This window comes from Microtus pennsylvanicus, chromosome 1 (assembly GCF_037038515.1).
Source record: "Microtus pennsylvanicus isolate mMicPen1 chromosome 1, mMicPen1.hap1, whole genome shotgun sequence".
NCBI classification, from domain to species: Eukaryota; Metazoa; Chordata; class Mammalia; order Rodentia; family Cricetidae; genus Microtus; species Microtus pennsylvanicus.
Window position 1 is genome coordinate 164,056,986 of NC_134579.1, and position 25,991 is coordinate 164,082,976.

The following is a 25,991-nucleotide window of genomic DNA, read 5'->3' on the forward strand; positions in this document are numbered from 1 at the left end:
GTGCTGCTGTGGCCATTTCTCCTGCACGGGGACTGAGGTGACTTCCAGGGAGATGACCCAGGGAGAAAGAAAAATCCAAACATTTTATTTTGAGATTTTGTTTGTTTCGTTGTTGGGCTTTGTTTGCTTTGTTTATTTGAGACTGGCTCTCACTGTGTAGCCTTAGCTGGCTTGGTGCTTGCTATGTAGACTAAGCTGGCCTCAAATTCAAAGAGATCTGCCTCTGCCCCTGCTGTGTCCTGTGCCTTTATACCTCTGCCTCCCAAGGTTTGGGATTAAATGTGTGTGCTACTACGCCCACCCAGTTCAGGAAAGTTAAGTGTTAAGTCAAATATCCTGTTGAACTGGTAAGTACAATTCTGGATTAATAAATGGTTGTGATTTATTTTACCCAAGATATGATGTGCGGCATTATATACATTTCACATCTATTATAAAATGTTTAGCATTTGAATATTGGATTCAAGCATTGCAAAAAGAAAATCCGAGGGGCCTTGGAGAATGAAACCAGGGAACATGATGTGACACAGCTGGGCAGGTGAGAAATGGGGCCATAAAGAAATCAAAAGCTTTGCATCTTGCAGAGAGTTAGAAGCAGGCAACTGTGGCCTGCCAGACGATCACCTTGGCTCCAATGTGAGCAGGTACAACCCCTCTGAGATCGCGGTCCTGCTGGCAGAGATCCTGGGGGTCACAGAAGCTGAACTACAAATAGAGAACTTCTCAGTGTCGCCTCTCATCTCCAAGGTGATGCCACCGCCATCCAGGAAGTACACAATACACCAACAGCAGCCTGGAGCCTTGTCACTGCTCTGTGACTCCCTCTGTTAGATCGGCCAGCACGTGGGTGGCTAGGCCTCATGCAGCTGACCTGAGAAGTTTGTCCGTGTAGAGGAAGAAATGGGTATGGTTTTTATATGCCCTTCCTTGTTTATAGATTGTTGTAATAAGAGCGGCGGGCTATGTTCCTGGCACCTGGCTGCCCACATGGCTAGCTTTACCCGAAATAATTACATGGAGACTGTATTCTTTTAAACACTGCCTGGCCCATTAGTTCCAGCCTCTTATTGGCTAGCTCTTACATATTGATCTAACCCATTTCTAATAATCTGTGTAGCCCACGAGGTACCTTACCAGGGAAGATCTTAACCTGCCTCTGTCTGGAGTGGGAGAATCATGGCGACTCCTTGACTCAGCTTCTTTCTCCCAGCATTCTGTTTTGTTTACTCCACCCACCTAAGGGTTAGCCTATCAAATGGGCCTAGGCAGTTTCTTTATTAATTAACCAATAAAAGCAACAGATTAGAAAGAAATCACTCCCACATCAATAGATAAAAGCATTCCAAGACTGGCATGGTGCTACTGTGGCTGGAGGTTTTAGGCTCCTAGCCCTGGTAGCTCTAACAAGCTAGGCTCAGTCATATTTACAAACACCTCCTAAATATACACGCTTGTGACACTAGAAACAAAAAAAGGAGGTGGGTGGAGGGGTTGTTCAATATGGGCACAGTGGGAACAAGAATAATTAAGGAGGCCCACTGACCTCACGAGTCTTCAGAGGCACCAGCTTGGTAGAGCATAGGAAGTGTGCGCTGCTGAGCAGTTCCGATAAAACTATGGTTCTGACCATCCCCAATTCATCGTTGTCTTGATTTTAGTCTCTCTTGCAAAAGCCATCTGCTAAACTTCCAGAACGGTGTGAAAGCTATTCCTGGGAACCAAGCTCCTCTTCTGGGAGACACCTGACTCCAGCCTTTTCCTCCCCAGAATGATTCCTAGGGAAATTATAATCCCTTGGGGATCCTCGTTTGGAGATCGGGTAGCCAAAGGAGGGACACATGTCCCTCTATCTTTGCTCCTGTCAGATAGTTAGAGCGCACTGAGGCAGGGGACTGCACTTCTACATACATAGTAAATATCCAGTCTCACAAAAACAGGGGGGAAAAGATTCTGCTCCCAAAAGGTTATACTCCACTTTCTCTTGGTCCAGAAGGGGCTTTCTGTATAAGTCCCATAGGGCCAGCAAAACAGAGTCCCCACTCTTCTGGTCTCCGAAGGCTTTAGGCAGCCAAGAGGCAGACAATTCTGCTCTCAGAGCCTCATGGCTGGCTGGCAGCTGTTACTTCTGTGTGAGCCTGCTATACTTGACAAGGTGACCCTGTCCCATCTTGGATTCAGGCAAGTCTCTTACCAGCCCAGCCTTCTCCCAGTCTGCTGGCTGGTCAAGTCTCTTTTGCACTGCCTGGGATGCAGACTTTTTGGCCACATCATCTTTACCATTTGTCTCAGTATCTGTTCAACCGCTGGCTCCATGCCCTGCTGTCCACACTATTTGGCCATTATTCTGGTATCCCATTGTCAAGGGGGACAGAAACTCCAGGAGACTCACAGTCACCCCCAGAACTCACTCTGCAGAGCAGCCCCATGTTGATCTCAGTCATCAGTTCTGCATCTGGCTCCCCCAGTACTGAGGTAGAGTAGCAAACAGCACCCTCAGCCTGCATGCATGCTCTAATTCCCCCCAGCTCACAAGGCAGAAATAAGTTTTACATTCGTAAGTGGCTGAAAGGAGATCAAAATAACAATAAGCTGAGACATACAAAAAGTAAAGGCTTAGAGAGATGGCTCAGCAGTTTAGAGCAATAACTGCTCGTCAGAGGAACAGGTTCGGTTCCCAGCACCACGTGGGGGCTCATGGCTGTCTCTTAGGAGGTCTGATGCCCTCTTCTGGCCTCTGAAGACACTGCATGTACACGTACACAGATGTACATGCAGGCAAACACTCAAACACATGAGGTAAAATAAATACATGTTTTTAAAAGAAAAGTTCAAATTTCTGTGTCCATAAATAAGGGTCTGCTGGGCCCAGTCATGTGTGTTCCTTTGCTCTTGTGCTCCCATGGCAGAAACAAACAGTTCCCCGCAGAGACTTGAGGCCCATAAAACTGAAAAATTGATCATCTTGTCTTCTGCAGCAAAAGGTTGCTCACCAGCCTCAGGCCCAGGTCAAGCCCTCCCTATTCTCATGGCTGTGTGTCTCGAAGGTGTGTGCCACTCAGAATGGTGGGGAAAGCAACTGGACCAGCTTCTACCAGGCACCAAGCAGTCTGCAGGGTTGGGCTATTGGTTCTTGACTCTGGTCTAGCTCAGTTTCCTTGGTGTCTCTTTTCTCTAAGTCTTGAACTGTTTTCTCCTTTATTGTATCTACATGTTCAAAGGTTCAAAATTTTAACATTCAGTATATATATATATATATGTATTCCTAACATATATGTATATATGCAATGACAATTAATAAATTAATAAAGAGGCCATGAACCTGAAAGAGATCAAGGATGTGGCATATATGGGACAATTTGAAAGGGAGAGGGACATAATATAAGTTCATAAAAATAGAAAAAATAATTTAAACTTTAAAAATTCCCTCAGGGCATTGTCATGCCCCACTGTGACCACAACTATCGATGTTCTTGTTTCTGGGCATCCTATCAAATAGTTTGCTCCCTGTTGAAATTTCCCAGAGATAAAGGGAACTGTCTAGTTTTTGCTTCTAAGCATGCTGGGTTATTAGTTAACCCAAGGGGCAGGGTCACACAGGGCAGAGTGTAACCAAAGCTGCCCCTTCGGGTTTCCCCTAACAGGGCTTTGGCAATGACAGAAAATGAGAATAACTTGCTTACAATGCAAGGATGCATATGAATTTAATACTACGCTTCAAATTCACTGGTCAAGCTTGCTAGCAAATATGGGATACAAAGAAAAGAATCCATGACTAATAGCATTAGAGTTAAGGGAGCTAGGGCTGAGGTTGTAGCTTGCTGATGGAATACTTGTCTAGCATGAGGCCCTAGTTCAATCTCCAGTACTGCCTCCACCCCAGCCCCCAAAAGTTAAGGGACTCTCTTGTTAGCAGGGCTTGCTCTTGCATGGGTAGGAAGGAGGAAAATATGGCCACAGAAGTCAGCAAGCAGCAGGCTATGTGCTGGTTTCATGGATGCCAGCCAGGCAGGAAACAGATGATGGATATTCCAAGAACTCGAGAATATGCATCCCAAAGGGTGGGAACAGAGTATAGGCAAAGTATACTCTCTCTCTCTCTCTCTCTCTATATATATATATATATATATATATATATATATATATATATATATATAGTTTTATATATAGTTATATATAGTATTATTGATATACTATATATAGTGTGATATATGTTATATATAATATATACTATAGGGCAGAGCAATTAGAGCTAGGCAGATTCTTCCACTAATGTCAGTGGGGAACTGAAGGGATAAATAGGAGAGAGAGAACATTCTAGGGACAGTATTGCCATCAACAGAGAGAATCAGGATCAGTAGACCAATAGCGGTAGAGATAGCTTGAGACTGCCTCCCCCACGACAAGCTTCTGCACCTGATCAGTATGGGTAAGTCAGCAGTGCAGGACATCCTTGGCCACAGCCAAGAGGTGGGAAGACACCGGGTGAACACGTGCAGAAATATTTGTGAATGACTCCCACTGACCTTGACATGGTATTTAGCAGGGACACTTGGAGCACAGTGGAGCACCTTGGTCAGTGAAACCAAAATGTTCTTGACTGTTGGATGCCTTTGAGTCTGAAATTATCTGTACAGAGAGTGGGTCATAAGGAAACCCAAGAGTCAAGAGAGTCAAGTTACACTCTACCTGGGGAAGCCAGCTGGCCAAGAGACCCAACCACTCCAGGGAGCCAGGAAGACAAGAAGCATAAGGCCTTCTAGGGCTGTCTCCATTCTGTGTCAAAGAGCAGCACTGTGTGAGTCTCTCACACTGACTTTGTAGATGTCTGAACTACTTCCATTGCTTCTAGTCCTGTGTCAAAGTTGTTTAGGTGCTTGTCCCTGCTGCCGTGGCTATCTTATCCAGAGTCAACAGCAGAAGTTCGGCTAATTAGATAAATGAATCATAGAGAGGACTTCTTATCAGCAAAATTTGTGTTCTATGAAACGGGCATCAACTGTTGAATGATATTCATGGCAAATACTCTGGCTACACCTCTTCTCAGATGGCCTTTACTAAGACTCGGGCCAGTCCTTAGTCAGAACATCGGACTTGTGGCTCTAAATGTGTCTCACATTCAGCCGTAATCCAGACAATTCTGGTTGTGATGTTGACTGTTCTTCTGTATCTGTAAAGAAAACCTTTGTTTAAAGAATGACCAGTGCTAGCCAGGTGTGATGGCACAGGCTATTGATCCCAGCATTGGAGACAGAGGCAGGAGGATCGCTGTGAGTTTGAGGGTGGCCTGGTCTTCATATCAAGTTCTAGGACAACCAGAACTGCATAGAGAAACCGGCCTCAAACAGTAACAACAACAAAAAGCACCTAAAAGATTAAAGAGCCAGAATGTTGCTCACCTTCCAGAACCAGACGAACAATGCTTCTCATCTCCCCACTAATAACAAACATTCATTTGGGTTAAGACCTGTCTTAGGATTTCTATTGCTGTGAAGAGACACTATGACCACAGCAACTCTTACAAAGGAAAAATGTAATTAGGGCTGGCTTATACTTTCAGAGCTTTAGTCCATTATCGTTTTGATGGGAATCAAAGCAGTGTGCACTCAGACATGGTGCTGGAGGAGGAGCTGAGAGTTCTACATTGTTGACCCACAGCCAACAGGAAGTGGTCTGAGACACTGGGTGTGACCTGAGCATATTTGAGACTTCAAAGTTCACCCCATAGTCATATTCTTCCTCCAAAAAGGCCATGCCTCCTAATAGTGCCACTCCCTGTGAGCTTATGGGTCTATTTACATTAAAACCACCACAAGACCTTCATAAAAAACACACATTTGAGTTAAGACCATATGTTGCTTACTTTTCTCATTGTGATAACAAAATTCCTGAGAGAAGTAATGACCTTTTACTTTGATCCCCAGTTTGAGGGGTAGGCCATCACAGCCGGGGTGTAGCTGTGAGAACAGTTCTAGTGAGGGCGACCAGCTCATGAGGCAGCTTCTCGTGTTGTGCCTTCAGTCAGGAACGAGAAAGAGATGGATTCCAGTGCTCAGCTGTCTTTCTCCCCCTTTCCTTTTCTTTTAGTCTGGGATGCCCCTTGAAAGTAAACCGTTCCTTGTCAGTTAAACCTCTGGAAACACCCGCATAGATACACCAAGTGGCTAGGGGAGTCTAAGTCAGACTGACACTGAAGACAACGCCAGGCCTGCCGTCACTACAGGATAGAAGGTGTCATAGGGAGATGGGATCATCTCCTAGCTTATCTCAGCCAGGAGTAGATGACACTGGGGATGTAGGGATGGATGTTCTCTGGAGACTGGTGACATTCTTTCACTTGTCCATACGGCAAATATATTGAGTGTGATACCTCACTTCATGCGCACTTGCTAACTGTGCCCCAGGCTGGCATGGTCTCCCTCCAAAAGTCTGCAGTCCAAGAGCCTTGTGACAAAGCAAATAATAGCAACCAGCATCAAGTATTATGGCAGGAGAAATACAGAGAAGTGGGACCAGGGCCAGGGTCCTTGTTTGGTTGGGAAAATTTCAAGGGCTGGAATTTATCACACAGGCCAAATGCTTGAAGGTCACTGTGTCCCACGGCCCTATTACACAATTCATAGTTCAAGGACATCTTTTCTATCGCTTGGTCATCCTGCTCACACAGTTTGGGACCATGTGGACACCTGGTCCTCTGCTATTTTTAACCCAGAGGGCAATGAGGTTTAAAACCTCATAATGCAGTTGGCAGATTTCATCCCCAGAGACCAAAGCGTGAAGAGGTTCCGTGCCTTGCCCAAGGGCGTTTATTGAGTCAACAGTTGAAACAGGAACAGAACCCAGTCACCAGACTCTGGGGCCGGGTGACTCCTCTGCCCAGCAGTGTCTCCTAAGGGGGAAATAATCTCCTGAAGTATCAAATGGCTCGAGTCTTTTGATGAGTGTGCAAATCGAGGAGTAAATGAGAAGAATGAGTGTTGAATTTCCCTTGACATAATCGCTCCAGAAGATGCAGCAACTGACAACACGGAGAATGTGATTTAGGTTATAATAAAAGCAAACATGTTTGTAAAATCTCCTTGGAGAATCAGTAAACAGGAGGGCTGACTGTGAGCAGCAACCTAGCGGAGAGCAGAGGAAGAGAAAGTGTGGACTACTTAGCGTTCTCAGACAGGTGAAATCACTGTCCCTGATTCATACTGGTTCTATTTTATTGTCTTCTGTCACCAGTTGCGTGGGGGGGGGGGTATGGGATAGGGATGTTTTCTTTTTTTGCAAAGGAGAATTTTAATTTCTATTGTGTAGTACTATGAATATGATATGCACATAATGAAATTTTTTATTGTGATGGTATGTCACGTAAATTATATACAACAGAAACATTCTTTTTTATTTATTTTTTTATTGAGCTATATATTTTTCTTTTTCTCTCCCTCCCTCCCCCCTCCCCTTCCACCCTCTCCCATGATCCTCAGGCTAACAATTTACTCAGGAGATCTTGTCTTCTTCTGCTTCCCAAGGAGACTAGAGGGATAGAGATGTTTTCATTGGGTTGTTGTTGTTATTCTTGTGAGGGATGGGCTGGAGGTTGACCCCAGGGGGTCTCAAACATGCTAAGTTAGGGCTTTCCCACTGAGCCACATCCCCATTCTAAACAGTATGACTTAAGTACAGATCGATAAGACAGTCCACTTGGGACTTTAGTAAGCTGCCTGATATCACATGCTGGATGAAATCATGGCTGCATGGAATCCTGCTGAGACAACAGAAGGCGATAGCTCCTATTCAAAAGAGGATCTGAGACTCTCTCTACTACATAGCCAAGAACACCTACCCGTGTGCTGGGAGTCTACCCACCCCTTGCTTAGTCTGGATTTGAATATACCCTAAAGTCCCATGTGCAACGCCATTGTGAGGTCAGGTGTGACCTAACAGAAATTCTTAGCTCACTGGAGCTATGCCCCAGGGAGGCTGGTGACTCCCATCCTCCTCTTTTACTTCTTGCCGTGGTGTAAGGAGTTTGTTCATACAGGCTCTCCAGCTGTGCCTCCAGCAACCTCACCGAAGGCTTGCCAGAAGTGGATCTTCTTCATTATGGAGTAGAACCTTTAAAGCCAGGAGCTGGAACAACTCTATAAGATGATTTTCTCCTGCATTTGGTTATAGTGACAGAAAGGAGGCTTATGTACCCCTCTCACCGACGTCTGTGGGAATCATAGAGGAGAAGGCTGGTAAATGTTACACTGGGCTTCCTGAGATGAACGACATTGCCTGTAGAAGTCTACACTTATTTCTTTCAGATGAAATTTCTATGAATTTCTTAAATGACTGTGACTTCCTTAGCAGAACACCTTGGACTGAGCTTCTACAGTGATGCCTAAATAAACAAAAGATGAGATGATTTTTGATGGTTTCCTTTGTCAGTTTGACCGGGGTGCAGCATACCCAGATAGATGGAAAGATACTGTTTCTGGGCTTGCTCCAGGTTTTGGATGGTAGTCCGTCTTCTGGAGAACACAAACACACACAGTTCCCTTAATGTCTTTCCTCTGAAAAGAGAAAGGGATGCTGGAGAGGGAAAGAGTATTCTTTGGTCACATGATCCACTTGTAGACTGTGTGCTAAAACCTTCCTACAGTCTTGATTTTACGAGTGTACAGTCATAGTATCAATATCACTGAGGACATTGGGTCCCTGGTAACGTGCGACTAGAAAGCTTGGGCCTTGGTGTGCTCGGTTCTCCTAGCAGATGGTTAATTGATGGACGGTACTGGGAAGAAACACACCGAAGCCCGTAGTCCTTTCCCAGTTCAAAGGTCTGTAACATGGAATCAAGCCATTTTAGAACAAACCATTTAGGAAGAAAATTCCATTTAATGAAAAGGTTCCTCTTGGTCAGACCTGGAACCAAAACGTCTTTAATCCTGGAATTTAGGAGGCAGAGACAGGCAGCTCTCTGAGTCTGAAGGTAATCTGGTCTACACAGAATTCCAGGACAGCCAGGACTACACAGAGAATGGTTTTCTCTCACCTCCTCTCACCTGATGTCCTCAGCGCAGAAGCTCAGTCTCAGCAACTGAGTTCCACACTATAGTTAGGTGTCTTTTTCAGAGTTCTCACCGACTTGCTCATCCTGTGAGGGAAAATGATCTGAGGGTGACTCAGGGGAAGGAAAGACATGACCTTGGCCGGCGACAGCAGTTGAACTTGTCCATGTATGAGGAAGGTGAGGACCGCATGCATGAGGGTGGAGACGTGATGGGGGAAAGTTCCAAGGTATTCTGTCTTTCTGGAGCCTCAGAGCCCTGGACACGGCACATCCTGGAAGTACAGACACCCCCTACTCCTGGTTCCTGAGCTGTACTTTCCATCTGTCCCTCAGTGCCCCGGCATCTGAAGGCAGAAGGAGCTCCTGCCCAGACCGTCACCAAATCCCTTGATGCCATCAGTGCAGAAAGGCAAACTGGAAACGCGTACCTGCCTCGGCCCGAGCCATCTCTAACCAGAGCCACAGGCAACGCCTGCTTCACCCTCACTCAGCTACTCAAGTTTGGAAACCTTTGTGGAATTTGCACAGACATTCTCTATCAAGAGCAAAAGAGCGGGGAAGGGAAGGATCCACTGAGGGGAAATGGGGGAAACGTGGCAGGGACTTGGCTGGACTGTGAGGGGAAAAAGACTGGGACTGGGGATCAGCTACGACCTTGGCCCTGGGCTACTTGGCTCCCCAGCTGGTTCTTGGATGTGAAAGTCCTGTGTTGAAGAATGTCATCTCCCCAGTGTCACAGCTCCACCTTCCTCTGAACAACTGTGACTGCTTGGAAGGGACCTTCCTTCATGGGAGGAGATGATGGGGAGGGTCACTGGACCCTCACCCGAGAGGCTGGTCACTCCCTCCCTCCAGACCTCCAAGTCAATTTCTGCTGTCTGCCCTAACGGCGGCATGGGACATCATGATCTGGAGGGGTGCTACCCAAAAACTAACCGAGGAAGGCAAACTGCAGCTATGTTCCACCTCTGCAGCTATGAAGAAGCCGCTATCTGTGCTGGGGAGACAGCTGCTTTGGGGTTCCCTGCTCCTGAAAGCAACCCCTCAACCATGCTCTGCAATTAAGCCGAATAAACTCGTTGGCCCCACCCTGGACCTCCATTTGCATGGATGGATACTTTTGCTGGACCATTGCTTGCGTGGATCAGTACCCTGGGTTTGTCCTTAGTGATCTATAAAGGAGTAGATGCTTGTCTCCATCTCCCAGGGGAAGAATTCTGTAAGCACCCTGCAGTGTGGAAAATGTACTGTCAAAACCCAGTAGGCTTAGCCGGTTTTAGAAAAATGAACAAGCAAAAAAACTTATGAAATCAAAATTTAAAAGTCCCAGAATTCAAATTTTTCTCTCATAGAAAAATGAACAAACTTATAAAATCAAAATTTAAAAGTCCCAGAATTCAATTTTTCTCTCAATTTTTTCTATTGAATAACTGAAAGTAATAATTATAATAAATAATAATAATAATTTGAAAATTTGAATGGATCAATTTTCTGAAGATCTTGCAAGTCATGACATCTCCCTTCCAAATGAGGTGCCCTTTGGAAGGTGGCTGCTTTTCTTCCATTTTTCCAGACACACACACATGCGCATGCACACACACGCACGCACACTTGCACAATGCACACTCACACATGCACTCACACGCATGCACACACACAGGCCACACACATGCATACACAAGCGCACACATGCACACACGCATGCACATACGCAGACACACATATACACGCACACATATGTACATACATGCATGCACACACACACGCACACATGCATACACACAGATGCACACACGCACGCGTGCACACACTTACACTCCCTCAAGCACTCAGTGTAGTTCGGAGTCACTGCTTTCCTCTTGTGTGCTGGTGGCAGCTGTTGATGAATAAACAAAAAAGCCTCATTTGTAATTTGGTGGCTTGCAATCCCGAATACATTTTCCAAAGGAAATGACATCATAAGAGGCTTTGGGTTTCCTGGGGCTGCCCACAAAGCCTAATTAACCTAGCACACCACTGAAAGGCTATATTTTTCAGAAGGAAATGAAAGGAGAAAGAAGTACCGCTAACTATAATGCTCATGAAATAACCAAACGAGAAACCTGAACAAGAAATGCTCACCTGGGCCAGACCTTAGCTACGCCGCCAGGCTCTGCTCAGAAGAGGAGCCCAGCTCTTTTCACCAAGTGATCACGGCTTGAAATTAGTGGCTTCCTTTCCTCACAGCCTGTCAGGACTCCCTGACAGCTGCTCAGCTCAGCCAGGCATACGCTGCTTTCATCTTTCATCAACAGTCTCTCTGAAGTCAGTGACATCTCCACGGCAACCAGATCAAGTTTTTCCACTGATGTTCAGATAGAAAGGGAGAAGAAATTGATGGGTTTTGTTAAGGGGGCTGAACCCTGAGATGTCAGGGGAATGGAGATTAGAGGTTCAAGGCATTGTCCTCCGTTTCTTGATGGGTCCGGGCTGTTCCCAGGGAGCACAAGAAAACAGCAGTTTCTACCTTTTACTACTCACGAAGGAAAAGAAATTCGGTGGATGATGTAGGAAAGGCGAGAAGAAGCTGGGTTAGGGAGCACTGCACACACCAAGGCCCGTGCTGCCAAGCAGCTATCTGCAATGGGATCCCACTTAATTCTCAGTTACTCTGAGTGCTGGCCCAGTGCCTCGGACTGCGGAGGTTACTTACAGCGGGGGAACGCAGACTGAAGAGAGGTGGCGCAAATATCACAGCCAGGGCAGGAGGAGGGCAAAGCGGAAGTCCAGAGAAAGTACAGTGCTGTCCCCAAACCCTGCAGCAGCTGTGACTCACAGGTGGCTTCACCCTGGCTCTCGGGCTCAACCATTGCTAGCCTTTGAGCTCGGCTGCTTAGACTTAATCAACAGTCTGTTGGTAGTTCATGGATGCGGCCGTTACCAGGCCTCTCACACCTGGAGACTCACAGAACTCCCCATTTCCTGGAGCCTCTCTGGTGAGTCAACTTGGCCGCACAATTGGGATCTGGTCCACTTCCCGATTCCAGACTGGGGCCCTGCTCTTGGCAGGGCATCTGTGTTTGGGCACTCAAGTCCCAGTTTCATTACCCCAGGGGCATTCCTGCGCTCCAGAAACTGGTCACTTAGAACCGTCCTCCCAGCACATCTGATTTAGCTCCAGTTAGCGGCCACTGGCATACTGTTCCCCTGCCGCAGTGGAGATGGGGCCCTCTAGGTTTCTGATTGCCTGTTGTCTATGCTTGGGGGGGGGGCCTCTGAAGATAGGACCTTGAACTACTAACACCCCTTCATGTGATTGTCTCCAAAGGCCTGTTAGATTTGGGTAAAAAGTTCATCTTCAGTCAGGCAGTGGTGGCGCACACCTTTAATCCCAGCACTTGGGAGGCAGAGGCAGGCAGATCTCTGTGAGTTCGAGGCCAGTCCAGTCTATGAGAGCTAGTTCCGGGACAGGCTCCAAGGCTACAGAGAAACCGTGCCTTGAAAAACAAACAAACCAACAAACAAACAACATCAACAACAACAAGAAGAAGTTTGTTTCATTTCCACAGACATGTTTCCAAAATACTTAAACCCAAATCGGTCTTACTCCCAAGCCCAAGTGGCATACTGGCATCTGAAGTGGGTTTTTAACAGCATCCAAGAATTGGAGAAGAAGCACATGGTTAAAATCAGCGCTTTTGATCCGAGTCATGGGGGCCTAACATCATTTCCTTCCTTAGACCTCAATACAGTTATCCCGACAGCTCATCCCCACTTGGCCGGCAATGGTACAGGTCATACTGGGCGGACAAATGAATCCTTTCTGGGCCACCTGGACCACAGGGCGGTGTGAACACCAGGTCCTCCTGCAGCTGGCTGTGTAAATACAACCAATACCCTCCCAGGGTTCTTAAAGTGAAGAAGACTAAAACTCAAATTTACCAAACATAGTCACTCATTTGCAAAATACATGGGGCAAGAGGACACGGGGACCAGACACGGCAGGCCCTTGGGGCCATGTGGAGGACCTGGGCTTTAGGAGAGATGATGCAGGGCTGTTAAACAGGTTTAAGCTGAGGAGTGCTATAACCAGATGGGGCTTCTAGAAATCCACTCTGCTGTTGAAGGCACAGGGGAGGGAGGGAGGGCTCAGAGACCAAAAGGGCCAAGAGGCTGCTTCGACTCAGTTGTTCCAGGAGGGACACTAGGGTTTGATTGCATTTAAATATATTGGAAACTTAATCGTCGATTCAAGTTTCAGGAGTCAGCCCTGATAAAGGGTGATTAGCCTGGCCATGGTGGTGCATACTGAAGAGACAGAGGCAGGAGGACCATGCATTGGAGGTCAGCTTGGGCTACGTATTTGTAATCAATGACATGGCTTGGTGGACTAATGTGCCTGTCACCAATCCTGAAAACCCAAACTTCATCCCTGGGACTCCATGGTGGAGGGAGAGAAGCAACTCCTGAAGGCTGCCCGCTGGTCTTGGCGTGTGAACCTTGGCACTCCTGTGTGAGCATGCACACACATTATAAAAGTTATTTTTGTTTTGTTTTATGGTGATTAGGTCCTGAGGATTCTCCCTCCGTGAACTAGCAAATGCTACCATAGAAATGGGTTAGTTGTCTGGAAAATGGGCTTATAAAAGTGAATTCAACCCTCTTGTATTCCTTCCTTTATTATTTTACTTTTTACTTATTTTTGAGATGGGGTTGCTCTACTTAGCCCTGGCTGTCCTAGAACTCACTATGTAGACCAGGCTGGCCTAGAACTCACAGAGATCTGCCTGCCTCTGCCTCCCAAATGCTGGAATTAAAGGCGTGCACCGCCACACCTAGCCCTTCTTGCCCTCATTGCTACGGCTCTTTTACCCTCCTGCCTTCTGCCATACTGACACAGAATGAAGCCCCTCACTGATGTTGACAAAACTTTCTTGGGATTTCCCAGCCTCCCGAACCATCAGTTAAATAAATGTCTTCTGTCTGTGAAATGCCCTGTCTGGGACATTCTGTTGCAACAACACAGAGGAAGACAAGGGACAAGAGGACTCACAGGCTGCAGGTGTGGAGTGCCCAAGCTCCCTGCTTCTGGGTCTCCCTCACCCACATCATCTGCCTTTATTTTACTTTCTGCTGGCTTTTTTCCTTTCTAGGGGCTCCTCCGCTCACCATGTTCCCTGATTGCCCATCTTCACGGTATCTTAACACTGTGCCCTTAGCTCTTCTCCTGATTTCTGCTCTAGTTTGCAACAAGAGTGGGGTGCCTCCTGTTTTACCCCCAAGAAACTCCAACTACCAATACTAAGAGAAAGCCTGGCCCCAGAAGAGGAAGGCTTCTTCCTGTCTGTCAGAAACAAGTGGGCCAGTACTCCCATCACGGAAATGGAACACCAAAGGTTTTTGGCTCTACCTGGGGCTCAGCAGCACTGCCTACTAGGAGTTCCTTCCTCGTTCAGTTTATAATACTCTGGAAGCTTTTCTTGACCCCTCCTTTAACCTAACATGCCTCCTCTCCTGGTGCGTGAAAGCCCACCCATTAAGCTAGTCATTTCTTTGTGCTAATCATTGCTTTTGCCTAATGATCCCCCTTTGAACATCAAAATATCCCTGGAAGGGAAAGCTCTTTGGCTTCCTAAACAAAGGACAGAGGGAAGCACAGAGAGCTTTCAAACTCTCCAGATGAGATCGGGGTATAAATTAATTCTGACAGGCTGCAGAGTTAACCAGATAAGAGAAAAGAGGAATGCGCTTATCAGTGTAATTATTTTCTTATTTTATCTTCTCTCTTCTTCACAGACCTGGAGCATACAGGAGCCAGTAGGCAAAAGTTTAAAGGATGCATCTTAATGACTTTTCTTTTCTCCTTTACATTTTAAAAAAGTTTTATTTATCCTATGTGAATGGGTGTTTTGTCTGCATGTATATCAGCATGAACCTGGGACCCCCAGAGGCCAGAAGGGAGCATCAGATCCCCTGAGACTGGAGTTACAGATGGTTGTTAGTGGCCATTTAGGTGCTGGGAACCCGAATCCTCTGGAAGAACAGCCATGGTGTCTAAACTGACGAACCATTTCTGCGGTTCCTAATGACTTTTCTGTGGATATACAACCCTGAAACTCCTGTAACCACGTAGAGCCAACACTAGAGTCCTCCTGGGAGTGCTGACTCCTGTTGCCATGGTTGAGTTTTGTCTGTTCTTCAGTTTCATATAAATGGTCTTGTATGGGGTCCTAGTTTCATGAAACTCTTCAGGGATTCGCACATACTCTGGTTATACCAGTGACATGTCCATTTCAGACATTGTAGAGAATTATATGGATGGATTACAATTTCTTTGTCATTTTTCTTCTAGTAGACATTTGGACCATTTTTAGTTCTAGAATATTTTTACTAAAGCTTCTATGAATGTTCTAGTATACAATTTTATCTACCTAGGCACTGATTTTTTTTCTTGGATAATATACCTAGAAGTGGGATTATTAGATGGCAGGAATATATCAAATTTTACTAAAAGCTGCCAGAGTTCCAAAATGATTATAGTGTTTGTTGTTGTGTGCTGAAACAAGGTCTCCAGGCTATCTTTAAAGGAATCATCCACCTGCCTCAGCCTCCTTCCTGGATGCTTGTTTTCCATATTCCCACTAGCAAACATGTGAATGTTATAGTCATTTCATATCCTTGCAAACACTGGCTGATTTTTAGTCTCTTTCAAATTTAGCTCTCCTAGTAGTTAAACATTTTGTAATATATTTGCGTCAGAGGAGTGGATTACTGAGCCAGGGGTCCTAGCAGGAGAATAACGGCCTCATATGAGCGACAGCTGAGAAAGCGGGATTCTGATGAAGTCTTGTTTTGTTTTAACAATAAACCATGGTTAGAAAACTACAGCAATATTTTATGTAACTGTCAGCTTAAAAGAAAGCCAGTGTTAGCCGGGCGGTGGTGGCGCACTCCTTTAATCCCAGCACTCAGGAGGCAGAGGCAGGCGGATCTCTGTGAGTTCGAGGCCAGCCTGGTCTACAAGAGCTAGTTCCAGGACAGGAACCAAAAAGCTACAGAGAAACCCTGTCTCGAAAATCAAAAAAAAAAAAGAAAGAAAGAAAGCCAGTGTTCAGGACTATACCACCAGGGGTGGGGGAGCTAACCTAGGCTAATTCTGGAATACTCTGGATGGAGTACATTTGAAAATGACACTGTAAGCCTACATCTGATGATCCTGCAGGAAAAGGATCGCCTGTGAAGATTCTTGTTTGCAAGCGAAAGAAAGGAGAAGGGATGTATTGAAAGGTGTCTAGTTACCAACAGAATTGAGAGAGTCAAGCACCAGGCTTAGCAATGGGCAGGACCCTGGGGGAGACTAGAATGCCAGGAACCTTCCTGAGAATCATCCCTGAGGTCCTCTGTTAGCTCATGGCTGAAAGATCCAGAAAGCCTTAGCAACCTCAGACCTAAAAGAGGCGGGACTCCTAAGGAGGAGGATCAGGCACCTGAATTGGTACTGTGAAGAATACGTGGGAGAAGGAATGCTCTGGAAGAAACCCAATACTGTCAGGAAGGTGGAAAAAGTTGCGACATATGCGTGACGACCCTGGTTGCAACAGCTAACATGTTCACACGAACGTAAGTTTTTGTCGTTTGGTTGTTTGGTTGGTTGGTTAGTTTTTGTTTTTTCCAGACAGGGTTTCTCTGTGTAATAGCCCTGGCTGTCCTGGAACTTTCTTTGAGACCAGGTTGGCCTTGAACTCACAGGGACCTGCCTGCCTCTGCCCGACAAGTGCTGGGTTTGCGGCATGTGCCATCACACCGGGCCCTAACCTGTTACTAGCAATAGGAGAAAGGAAAGAGAAATGACCTGAGTCTACTGGGTGAATAACGGAATTTGACAGGACTATATGAGATTATAGAATGCTGGGAGTGTAGGTCAGTGACAGCGTGATCGGGAAAGAAGAAGAAAAGACTGTGCTCCCCAAAGTTCCCTGGTTTGACATTTTTAGCACGTCCTCCCACTACTGCGGCATCTCCACACAGTGCAGTGAAGCCTATCCAGGAAGTGAAGGTGGAGGCCATAGGAGACAGGACTTTCAGAAGGGAGCAGACGGCCAAGCGTCACGCTCCTCCTCAGGCCCTGTATCCTTAACACAGTGAACACTGTGTCTAGGGCCTCGGAGCATCTCAAAGGCCCGTGGCAATATTTATGACTTGAGGATTTCAGTGTTGAGGCCCCTTTTCTCACTCTTTGGTGGTAACACTGCCTCCAACTAACAAGACTGTGACCCTTTCCCAAAGCCAAGTCATCAGCAGCAAAAACTGAGGGAGAGAACAAGCAAGCCAGAGAGGAAGGTGGGGACAAGTGATTGCTCAGTGCAGGAGGAGATTCAGGAGAGAAGATGAAAATGTCTGAGTTACCCCAAGTGGGTCAGCATGCATTTTTATACAACGGGAAGAAAACTGTCTGGGCTTATCATGACTATATTACTACATGACCTCAGACAGGTCATAACCTTTGGCTTTTATTTCTCCGTCTATAACACGAAGGGGTTTGGCTGGGTGAGCACAAGAAGCTGGTGCACACTGCGATCACATCCTTACAGAGATTCATCCATCTCAGAAATAAAGACGGGAATCGTGTCAGAACCCCCCCCCCCCCAACTCATCTCCACTAATGCTCTACTGAAACCCAGGGCTGTATGAGAAAAGCATCTCAGCCAAATGACCGTTCTCAGCCCACAGACGATGCAGCTGTGATTAGCAGAATCTACTTTGCCATAATTGAGCAGGGTAGTTCTAGGAAAAAATTATACAAAATTTCACTAAATGGGCATTCATTTGAAACAAGAGCTTCTCAAGGCTAACCAGACTGCAGGGACTGGCATACTGCACCAATTACGTAATACAAGTGCCTTCAGTTTCCTTCCAGTTTAGGGGACCTGCCTTTCCAGTCACCAGCCCACAGCCCACTGTAATTTATGTTTTTTGTGGTAAATGGCAAACACGCCCAAATTAGTTAAATGGGTTTAATATGTGGTAGCTTTTGAGGATCAAAAACAAAAAAATCTGTGACCACTCCTCCCAGGGAGACATCAGCCCACAACATGTGGACCTAATCTCCATTTTCATTTCTTTGTTTTATTTTTGTTTCTTCCAAATGACTTCATTTTCTCATTGCTGGGGCCAAATGCTTTTACTAAGTGATTACTTCATACTTATATTCTGAGCAAATGCTTTGTATCTTTTGTATCCCTCCGCTAGCCACCCCAGCTGCCCTCTGCTGCAGGTCTCGGGATGGCGAGCTCTTCATCTTGCCCACAGCTAGCCAAAGGCAGTTCATGCCTCGCCAGCGTCTCAGCCAAAAGCAAACCCGTGACTGCCTCTCCTTCAGTGTCCTTCTCAGAGAAAGCCCTGTTGATAATCCACGTGAGCACACCTGAGCACTTTGAAAACCTGCAAGCCCATCGTTAGCAGCGTGTACAAACAGTGCCTTCCCTCAGTGCTTTCCCCTGAAACCCTTCCCAGTTACAGTGCAAGTACTCCTTCGCCAACACATGGAAATGCCATTGGCACAGCAAGGTTTACATTCGCCAAGAATCCTGACAATCAGGAATAAATAAAAAGTACCTTCCATGGCTCACACAGCATTTTTACTTCCTTAGATTGTTTACATATCCCTTGACTGTTTAAACAAGAATCTGGGGTGACTTATAAACCCATATTATGACATAACTCTACCAAAATAAGGATGAAACCAAGGCATAAGGAAGGAATACTCTTCCCAAACAAAACAAGAATATTTAAACGAGAATATGATAGGTTTGGTTATACAAACATTTTAAAGTTCTAGGCTCAAAGTCCAAGCAATAACCAACAAATAAAATGTTAACATCTATAACTCGCCTCCAAATTCAATAAGCGATCAACCATTCAACATGGCCAACAAAAGATACACAAAAACAAATACCTCAGGAGGAACAATGAGAACTCTAATTCCTTTAGCTGTTTCAAATGAAAACAGCATGACAGTTTCACTTGAGTGACAAATGTTAGAAGAAACTAGGAGCCGGAACACAGTGCTATCCGAGCATTTGGTGTCCCCTAACACAAACAAACAACCCTGCTGCAAAACACCCTGGGACATAGACCCCTTAGAAAACACACATTTTAAATAATATAGGTCTCCTAAACAATGCGGTAAATTTTATGTGCATTTTTCAAAGGGCAAGTTCTGCCAGATGAATCTCCTAAAATACTGCAAAACACCGTCCCTCCATGTGAGTTATATGAGCTATCCATCACTGTGACTTGAAGATGGTCTACTCCTTCTACAAACTTTCTGCTGACACTGAACCTGCAGGGAGGGTAGACATTCTCGCCATGGTGCTTAGAGGCAGGGCCTTGGGAGGTGACCAGAGTTAGAGAAAGAAATACCTGTGGCTTTACAAGAGAACAGAATAGCATACAGTGCCAGGAATATGTCTAGGTGTGTTCGTGTAAACATGCATTAACATAGGAAGACACCATATGATGTCCTATGCCACCCCAGGACTCCACTAGCAAGGCTATAACCAGGTATCACCCACTCAGCCTGTGCTACTAGGTCATTAGCAACAGAAACCAGACAAGACATTGTTTCCCTCTCACCATGCAATTACCATACAACCTCAAAATTGTATTAGTGAACATTTATTCCAGGAGGCAAAAACCATAACTGTATTCACATAAAGTATGTACATGAATGCTCATAGCACTCTTTCCCATAATAGCTCCAAATTGAAAATAATTCATATGTTCTCAAAGGGTTGACTGGCCGAGCTCTGCTGCCTCCACATTATAGAATACTATGCAACAATAACAAAGTTGATGAACAAAGCTTGGTGAACCTTAATGAAATTGTAATTAATAAAAAGCCAATTCTAAAAGTATACAAATAATGTGATTCCATTTAAGTTAACATTCTGAGATGACTGAAGTATGTAAATGGAGAACATATGAGGATGAAGGGAAGAAATGGAAAAATAGTAGACGTGGCTACAAAAGGGCAGCATTGGGGGTCCTGGGTGATAAACTTGCTTGCCTTGACTATGACTTGTCAATCTGTGTATGTGATGAAATTTGTGACAAATTAAGCACACAAAGCACATACACACAAATGAGTCTTTAAAACAACAGAAAAAGCCAGAGAAGATGAATGGAGCAGATCAATATCAATAATGAATATCAATAATAGACCACTGTAAAAAATTTTTAAGATGCTACCATTGAACTAGGGATACATTAGTGGGTACAATGCTTGCCTAGCATTCATGAAGACTTAGGTTCAAACCCCAGCATACACCAGGCATCATCATGCATGTCTATAACCCTAATAGGCAGGTAGGAGTGAGGTTCAAGGTTATCATCAGCTGCGAAGTAAATTTAAAGCCCACCTGGAACATGATCCCTTCTCAAAACGAACAAATAAACCACCAACAACAACAGCAATAACAAAACCCACTGAAGGAATCTTGACCTGGAGAAGCAGAGCAGAGGATATTTCTGAGTCATTTCTTACAAGTACCTGCGAGCCTACTGCTACTCTCATAATAAATAGTTTAATGAAAAGTATATAAAATTATTCATATGCAGTAATATGGAGTTTATAAGAAACTATTAATAAAATTGTGTCATAAATGATAGAACAAAGACATAGATTCAAATGTAGATAAATAAATAGAAAATACTAATTACTCTAGAGGGGTACATGGAGAAAGACAAGTTTTTGTCTACATTCTCCTATATTTTGAAGTGATCTATGACCAATATGTCTTACTTTGTGATTAAAGCTTATTTTTAAAAAAGAGAGATTCAATTAGCAATGATGAGGGCTGCTGCATTTTGCCCATCTGGAGTGATGAATACTATACCACACAAGCTGGGACCAAAAAAAGGCAGGGAACAAAAGGAGTATGTTCAGGGAAGTTGGGGTAAAATAATAAAGACTGAAACTCAGAGGGAAGCTGTGTAATGATCTGTTCTGTCTCTTTAAGAGACAAGCCACTCCCACTCCCCCAATCTACTGAGACAGGCTGATCTTCAGCTTCCAGTCTGAGTTCCTTCTCTTTTCCATCTCCCTCTCTGACAGGCAGCTTTGGTCTCTCTCTCTCTCTCTCTCTCTCTCTCTCTCTCTCTCTCTCTTTCTCTCTCTCTCTCTCTGCCTCTATCCTCTCTCTTCTCCCCCTCCCTCTCTCTGCTCTTCTCCCCTTCTCCCTTACCTTCCATAACCCACTTAATAAATATCCAACCTCACTCTTCATGCCGTGCCTGTCCATGTCTCTGTCTCTTGCCTGCCTCTGCCTGTCTTTCTGCCCAGGATCAGCCATCACTCAGGTACCTGAAGCCATCCCTGTCTGGGACTGACTGCTCTCAGGGCTTGCTGCCTGCCACCACTTGGGGACCTGCAGTGTTTCTGCTGTCTGCTGCCACTGGGGATCCTGCAGCATTTTTAATAAACCATTACAAACTGACCATGGTGAACAGAATAAAATATGGTTTTTATATTTTATCTAAAATTGGGATGGCACAGGGGTGGCAAGTGTCAGGGCCTTCTGCTTGGCTCTTCTTACTACAACAGTCCTTAGGGAAGCAATGTGGGGACCCCGCCAGTCTCTTCATGCCATACCTTGGAAAGTTAATCCAATGAGTTTCAGGTCTCATGGAACCCCTGCCCTGTTAGATGAAGCCAATCAAGACTCTAATATCATCTGAATGTCACCACCATTACTCTTAAGGTAAACCCCAAACAGCATTTCTGGTTGTTCCCCTATCCCCAGCCTCTAGTCACCCTGAGAAATGGTCACTGATCCATCCAACCTTGGGACATTACAGGTGCTTTCCTTACAGTTCTGAGTCTGTGAACTGGATAGGTCTGGAAACTGGATAAAGGGCCACATTTTCCCTCAAGGGAATTTCATTGGAACTGAAGTTTCTCTCCCTGTGTGCATGAAACACTTTAATAAGCTGTTAGCTCAGTTCATCTCTAGGAACATGTTAATCAGTGAGCTGTTGCCACAAATCCTTGCATCCACTTCTTTGCATAAGTAAGTCTGTATATTGTATTTTCCATGTCTCTGGTGGTCCTATTGAAATCAACAAAGCCAATTCTATGGCAGTAAGGCCACTATCTCCTCTGGTGACAGGAGAGTCACCTCAGAGCAACTCCGGGATCTGGTACTCCTCTTACCAATCCATTTTCTCTGCCTTGGTGAAGACCTCTTTAGGTCCCACTGACCAGAAGGTTGTAGCAACTCAATAGGCTATGAACAGCTCCCTTGCAGCTTCACTGTCCTGAGAATGACTCTTACAGCTTCACTGTCCTGAGAATGATTCTTACAGCTTCACTGTCCTGAGAATGACTCTCTTGCAGCTTCACTGTCCTGAGAATGACTATGTTACAGCTTCACTGTTCTGAGAATGACTGTGTTACAGCTTCACTGTTCTGAGAATGACTCTCTTGTAGCTTCACTGTCCTGATAATGACTCTTACAGCTTCACTGTCCTGATAATGACTCTTACAGATTCACTGTCCTGAGAATGACTCTCTTGCAGCTTCACTGTCCTGAAAATGACTCTCTTGCAGCTTCACTTTCCATTCATGCTTCTTCTACTCCTTCAGCGTCACTGTGGTTTACAGACAAGCAGTACTTTGGTATCACTAGGCCATCGGGTGCTGCTCAAGAACTGCTAAATGGGAACCTGCTCCTTAACCAGATCCCTGGGGCATGATGAAGCCTGTGAACATTTACTTCATTCATAGCTGTAGTTCCTAAACTCCACCACACATACACATTGTTATGTTTAAATGTAAAAACAGTAACAACTGCAGATTGTTGAAAAACTCTCAAGGTTACCACGGATACTGGACTCCACACTGATGTAGGCTTCCTCTCTGTAGGCTGTGAATGTGCTTTATTACAATTAGTTAATAAAGAAACTGCTTTGGCCTATGGTGGGGCAGAATAGAGCTAGGCAGGAAAACTAAACTGAATGCAGGGAGAAAGAAGGCTGAGTCAGGCAGCCGCCATATAGCTGCCAAAGGAGAAAGATGCCAGAACCTTACAAGTAGGGCAAGCCTAGTGGTGATACATTAATTAATAGAAATGGGTTAATTTGAGATATAAGAGCTGGGTAGAAATACACTTGAGCCATCGGTCAAACAGTGTTGTAATTAATATCGTTTCTGTATGATTATTTGGGTCTGGGCAGCCAGGAAACAAAATGAGCAGGCACAGTCTCCACCACACAGGTGTAGTTCAATATCTATTTAAAAAGAAACTAGGTGACCCCATGACCTTTGACAGAACAATCAAGTGTCACAGCCTTTGCTCCCCCAATGTCTTGTCCCCGGTTTACTCTGCACCCCGCACAGTGACAATCAATAGTGTTCTTTAAAGTGATAAACCACTGAGTTCAGATCTATGTCATTTTCCCATGGTTCAAACATCCCTGATTTCCACAAGGTTATGCTTGAGCTTGGCAAACACAATCAACCAGCCCCAGATTCCATTTTGAGGATATGTTTCCTGATGCAACTTCCAATGTCAGTTACCTGACTAGGATACAGCAAGAAACAAGCAGCACTATGCTCAAACTGGAGTAATTAAAGAGAGAACTATTTACAGGGGGGTGGAGGGAGAAAGGGGAAGAGAGAAAGTAAGAACTAGGCGCTAATAGTACTTAAGAATTACTAATCCAAACCGGGCGGTGGTGGCACTCGGGAGGCAGAGGCAGGTGGATCTCTGTGAGTTTGAGGCCAGCCTGGTCTACAAGAGCTAGTTCCAGGACAGGCTCCAAAGCAACAGAGAAACCTTGTCTTGAAAAAACAAAACTAAATAAATAAATAAATAAAAATAGAATTACTAACAGACGTCAAGTAGATGGTGTGCAGAGAAGTTCCCACAAAGGGAAGCAGTGACTTTAGCTCAGGGACTCAGACAGTTTGTGGCAAGCTCAAAGAGGGCAAGCTAAACAGATGAATATCTTGACCTCACCGTCCATAGGTTCCAGAGATCCTCAGTGAACAAACTCAGACAGAAGCCAGTGAATACAGTAACCAAGTTAGCCTCTTGGGTAAAGAATGGACCTGGAAGAGAAAACAAACAAAAAATACAAAACTCTTTAGCACAGTAAGAAAAGCCATGGGCCTAGCTCTGAACAAACAGTACAGTATGATCCTGTAAAGCAGGTCTTTAAGTGACTCAGAGGATTAGAGACTGGGCTGTGGTGTGTACTTAGGGGCTCTCAGCATAGGAATGAGGACTTGAGAAGAGAAAATGGTGTGAGAACAGGCTAAGTCTGAGGGCTTCTAAAATTTCAAGGCCAGACCTGGAATGTGGGAGTGCACATCTGTAATCCCAGCATCTGGGAGTGCACATCTGGGAGTGCACATCTGTAATCCCAGCATTTGGGAGGCAGAAGCAGGAGAAGCAGAAGTTCTTAGCTGCATAGTGAGTTTGAAGCAATCCTGGTCTTAAATAAGTAAATAAATAAATGTATGTCAACTAGGAAAAGCTAACAACAGAGAAAAACAGGAAGGCGAGAGAAACCCCAGAGGGGGTGATAGTTTTAAGGTTGGGGAGAGGACTTAGTTTAAAAAGTGCTTGCAGGAGGACCCGAGTTTGATCTCTATGCGGTTGGCATTGTAAGCCCAGAGCTGGGAGGTACAGACCGACTGACGGTATCTGGGGCTCAGTGGCCTGCCAGACTAGCATACTCTAACTAAGGAACCAGTTCCCAGTGAGATATCCTGTCTCAACAAGATGTTTTGAGAGATGGCTCAGTGGTTAAGAGCACTGGATGCTCTTTTAGAAGACCCGGCCTGTCTATTCCAGCACCCAGATGACCACCTACAACTTGTCTTTAACTCCAGGGCCCTCATTTGGCTCTGCAAGGCACCAAGCACATACACGTTGTTCATAGACATATATGCAATCAAAACATTCATACACAAAAAAATAAATCTAAATAATTAAATAAATCTAAAAATTTTAAAAGTATGGAGAGCTACTAAGAAATGATATCCAAGTTTAACCTTTAACACTCACACAAACCTGCTGTACGTACGCACACACACACACACACACACACACACACACACACACACACACACACACACAAAAGCAGCTTCTCCCCATTATCACCACCCACCCACCCACCCACCCAAAAGAGATAGTCAGCATTGCTAGAGTCTGCTAAGGAATCCTAAAATAGACCAAAGACTGCCTTCCATGAGATTCAGGATCCTGGAGATCCTAGTACTTGGAGAAAGACACTGTTAACCAAAGAGTCAGGGACAAGGTCAACTGGAGGAGCGGTTAACTAAGGGCAAACTGTGGCTGTACCCAGCGAGTTCTGTAGAGTGAAGAGGAGGAGAGAGAACGTTCAAAATCAAAGTTGGCCTCCAGGAGTGGGGTTGTGCCTGTTTTCCAGAACCCAAGTGTTAGCGCACACTTGCAGGCTGATGGAAAGAACTCACTGAAGATGGACAGGTGAGAGAGGGGAAAGGATAATTAATAATATACTGCTGGGATAATCTTTTTGTATACTGTGTGAAGATGTGTCTCGGTTTATCCTCATCTCCCTAAGGCACATTCTGATTGGCTTAACAAAGAGTTGAACAACCAATAGTTAGGTAGGAGAGGCTCTACAGGACTTCTGGGGAGAGCTAGGAACTCTGGGAAAGAACCTGAGGCATGAGACTTGCAAATCAGAAAAGGAGGAAGTCAGATAGACGGTACTGAGGAGAGCTAACAAGCCATGTGGCAGAAGGTAGATTAACATAAACAGATTAATGTAAGTTTTAAGAGACAGTTTTGAATAAGCCTGAGCTAAGGCCAAACTTTCATAATTAATAAAAAGTCTTCATGTCATTATTTTGGAGCTAGCAGCCCAAAGAAAGACCAGTTACTGTCTTAGTCTTTGCTCTATTGCTGTGACG